This window comes from Oncorhynchus masou, chromosome 32, assembly GCF_036934945.1.
Source record: "Oncorhynchus masou masou isolate Uvic2021 chromosome 32, UVic_Omas_1.1, whole genome shotgun sequence".
NCBI lineage: Eukaryota > Metazoa > Chordata > Actinopteri > Salmoniformes > Salmonidae > Oncorhynchus > Oncorhynchus masou.
The window spans coordinates 24549691-24554869 of record NC_088243.1 but is presented as its reverse complement, the minus strand read 5'-3'; positions in this window follow the sequence as shown (position 1 = coordinate 24554869).

Sequence of the window (5179 nt, the reverse complement as noted above, 5' to 3'; positions counted from 1 at the left end):
GAGAGGTTGAGTGAAAAAAAATATCTAGACAGGGGGAGGAGCGTCCACTGTACATAATATGACGTTGCTGATCAGAGGCTGGCTATTGCCATGTTCACGTGCGAGTCGGAATTAGAAAACTCGGAAATGTCGGACTTGCTAATAGGTTGTAGTTCAACCTGGTCTCAGAGCATTTCTTATTATTCTGTATGTAAATTCGAGGCAATCCATTTAGTATATGTTACCTTTCGTATGGTAGCCTATGTATTCATTTGTGGATGACCATCATTCATTTCGTATGATATGTTACTAATTACAATTCACATGATATGTCATGAATTTTCTAAATGTACAATATGTTATCAATTTGATAAACTTATGGTATGTTATGAATTCCAATTTGTTGTGGCTAACATTAGCTAGGTGGCTAACGTTAGCTAGGCTAGGGGTTAGGGTTACGGTTAGGAGTTAGGTTAATGGGTTAATGTTAGGGGAAGGAGAAGGGTTAGCTAACATGCTAAGTAGTTGCAAAGTAGCAAGTAGTTGAAAAGTTGCTAATTAGCTAAAATGCTAATGTTGTCTGTGATGAGATTCAAACACACAGCGTTTGGGTTGCTAGATGTTCATGTCATACACCCATCCAACCAAATCAAACAACCAACCACCCGCCTTTCCTTTTCCTTCTGTCTTATGTAACCATATCAAATGTAACATATGGTATTCATTTGAGTGCCCTGGATTTATGTTTACTATGTAACCTCTAGTGTATGAGACCAAGCTGTGTAGTTTTACACATGCTGCATTCAACCTACAAAGTCGGAAGTTTCAGAGTTTCCTAGCTCTGACTAGCACTTGAATGCATAATATTAACTCTCGATTTTCCACAACATTTTCACTTTGGGCCCTCCTCACCTCACCTCTGGTGTTGAACGCTGAGCTGTATTCAATGAAGAGCATTCTCACACAGGTGTCTAGGTGGGAGAGGGCAGTGTGGCGTGCAATAGAGATTGCATCGTCTGTGGATCTGTTGGGGCAGTATGCAAATTGGAGTGGGTCCAGGATGTCTGGGATGATGGTGTTGATGTGAGCCACGACCAGCCTTTAAAAGCAATTCATGGCTAGAGATTTGAGTGCTATGGGACATAGTCATTTAGACAGGTTACCTTGGTGTTCTTGGGCACAGGGACTATGGTGGTTTGCTTGAAATAGGTCGGTATTACAGACTGAGTCAGGGAGAGGTTAAAAATGTCAATGAAGACACTTGCCCCCTGGTCTATCTGGCCCGGGGCCTTGTAAATGTTAACCTGTTTAAAGGTCTTACTCACATCGGTGAGCGAGAGCGAGATCACAGTCGTCCGGAACAGCTGGTGCTTTCATTCATGGTTCAGTGTTGCTTGCCTCGAAGCGAGCATAGAAGGCATTTAGCTCATTTTGCAGGCTCGCGTCACTCTGCAGCTCGCAGCTGGGTTTCCCTTTGTAATTTGTGATAGTTTGCCAGCCCTGCCATATCGTGGAGGTATCATGGAGGTATTTCTGCCCCATCCTGTCTGCTACTGCTGGACAGATGTTTCTTATCTGTTGCCATTACAGATTTACAATATAAATTGTGCACGCCTCTGACAGGTGAGGTGGTCCCAGTCAAGTTATTGAGCTCTTCAGTATGATAGAATCAAGGAGTTTGGGTAGAACTCAGTTACAGCACTGGCAAAGTCCTAACACACTTGCATGCTCACCATGATCTTTCTATGGTAAGACAAGGCCAATGCCCTCCTATTTCACATATTAGCTACATGACTTTCCACCTGGTGTATCTACTGTAAGGTGGCTGACTTCTCCTCCAGTAGGCTATAATTTATTTTACTATCCTCAATGCAGATGAAGAAAAGGAGAAGCATCATCATCAATCCACAGAGGAGTCCCAAAATGGGGAGCTCCTTGTTCTAAATAAATGTTCTTGAAATATTCTCTCTCTCTCACACACACACACACACACACACACACACACACACACACACACACACACACACACACACACACACACACACACACACACACACACACACACACACACACACACACACACACACACACACACACACACACACACACACACACACACACACACACACACACACACAGCTGGCAGTTGAATATTGTTCCTTTGTAACATGTTACATTAACTGAAACAAAATAATTTACAACTTGTTTTTACTGTAGAATAGTCCAAACCAAATGTTATGTAGCACAGCTCTTTCCACTCCACCAGATCCTCCAGAAATCTGCAATTGGTTATACCACAATGTTAGTGTAATTACACAGCTATACCAGCAACTTTTTATTTTTTCTTAAAAATGCATTGTTAGATAAGAGCTTGGGAGTGCATGTGACCAATACATTTGATTTGAACTTAATATAAAATGTTACCAAAATGTTAAAGGAACGTGAACACATATTTTATGAACTCATGGCTATCCGTCATATTCAATGGATAGATTGTTTGTAAATCCATAGATTCACTGGTCAATTATGTGCAAAGTACTTTGAAAAACAGTGTACTTACAAATGTGCCCCATCGATCCCACTCTGGAAATATTATGTGGTTACAAGTTCACTTTTAACTAGCAATGGTGCTCCCAACAAATGTAGGAGCACCAAACGATATTTAGGAGCACCAGAAAAAGAGATTAGTCCTATATGAATCTTACCATTGAAGCACATCTCCTGGAGGTATCCAGGCCATATGGGCAATTACCAGATTTTTAGCCAGCTACAGTAGGTAACATGACTGGACAATGTTGTTTTTTTATCACACAAAAAAGAGCAGAACTGCATTGGTTGTAGTTTAACAATAAATAAGAACTTTCATCAACTTCCACTGTTCTCCAAGATTTGCTGCATTCCCTCTTCACTCTCACCGGTGAGGTGAAATGATACAATGTATCGACATTGTGCCGCTGATACAAATGTAACAACAGCCCGAATTTGAATGCAAGGTTTTTGAATTTGTAATGCACAAATTGAATCATTGAATTCATAAATGTAACTTGTATTTATTTAAAGATTTGAAACTAAATTGAATGAATATTGCATTCAGTTTAAAAATTAAATGTACATTTAATGGAATATTAAAATTCAATATGTATATTCCGTTTTAATATAGTAGATATTGCAGTCATTGTCTGTGAATCAGGTTAATAAACTATAATTCCCAGGTTATTAAAGTTAAAACAAATCAACTTATTAAAGTTTTAAAATATTCATAATGTGTGGAAAGGCTATCCTTAGAAGGGCTATGACAATGCTATTAAACTATATTCTTATGGGGGGCAAATTGCAGTTTTTATCACACTCTTAACTTGTCCTGTGTGGCCTGTGATCATCATAGAGGGGAATAGAAGGGACGTCCTTGTTCCAGAGTCTTAGCTTTTAGGAATGGGGTCATAATAGCTTATAGCCCAAACGGTTCAAATGCTAGAGCCAAATTCATAGGAAGAAAATACATTCAACATGCCACATTGGCTTCAGAAACTGCCAGAAACGTGTTTACCACAGAGAGCGTTCGATTGTATCTGTATCCTCAACCTTTCCTGGCTGGAAAAGTATCAGGATGTTGTCTCTGGTTAAGAACCTCAATTCGGAGAACTGAATTTGAAAACTGAATCTGAATGCATCTGAGAAGTTGAAAATTTGAAACTTGGATAAACTTGAAATTATAGTTTGTAAACTTGATTCACAGACAATTGAATGCAATATCCACCATTTTAAAACTGAATATTTAAATATTGAATTTTAATATTCAATTACATTTTAATTGTATTTTAAAACCGAATGCAATATTCATTGAATTTAGATTCAAATAATTAAATACAAGTTAAATTTATGAATTCAATGATTCAATTTGTGCATTGCAATTTCAAAAGTATAGTATTACATTTATATATATATAAATCAAATTCTAAATTATGTAATTCAAATACAAATCCGTTGGCACTGAAATCACTCCATATGTGACACCCATATGTGACACTGATGGTTTATCAGATGGTTTCTACAGTTGTGGATAGATGGAAAATTGACTTGGCAGATTAGGACAATTAACATAGTGTGTTAGGATAATTCAAGTAGCAGGTTAGGATATTTAACATAGCTGGTTAGGAGAATTAGGTTAGGAAAAGAGTTGAATATTCTAAACATACAATATACCTGCAGTGAAGCCGCTCAACAACTACATCATAACAGTCATCCAACAGATTCCCATTCAGAGCGACACACAGAAGCATCCATGCTCTGTTCAAGGGCGCGTTGACCGATCTACCACCAGGCCAAAAACGTGAACCCGAACCCTCCAAGATCCCCCCCACATTTCCCCAATAGCTGTCCCTCAACCATTCAAGACCCCACAGTCCCCCACCAAGACGAAAAATAAAAAATACAATTAATTCCATTCCCCACCCCCAAGAACCCCTCAATGCACCAACAACCAAGAGAATGAACTAAAGAGAAAAAAGGAAAAGACAGAAGAAAACAGCAAACAACAATGCAAAAATAATAATAAAACAAAATAATAAATTTACAACAAAGGACATCAAGGACAACTAAAATCATAACAGCAATGTCAACTGTATATGTTTGTGTGCATGTCTGGCACTATCACATGTATGTGTGTGTTCTTGTATGTGTTTATTTGAATGAGAGTGTGTGCATATATATGCATGTGTACAAACACCTGCACGGCATCAGCCTCAGGCAAACCGGCATTAGTTGCAAAAACACTGCCCCTCAGTGTCATTCAAATGTACTTTTTATTATGTTTAATTTTGACTTAAACATAAAAAATAAAAAACTTTTATCTTTGACCATTATTCTATCTCCTACACAACAAACCATCAAACAGGCAAAGCGTCAAATCAGGGCTAAGATTGAATCATACTACACCGGCTCCGACGTTCATCTTATGTGGCAGGGCTTGCAAACTATTACAGACTACAAAGGGAAGCACAGCCGCGAGCTGCCCAGTGACACGAGCCTACCAGATGAGCTAAATCACTTCTATGATCGCTTCGAGGCAAGCAACACTGAGGCATGCATGAGAGCATAGTGCTGTTCCGGACGACAGTGTGATCACGCTCTCCGTAGCCGACGTGAGTAAAACCTTTAAACAGGTCAACATACACAAGGCTGCGGGGCCAGACAGATTACC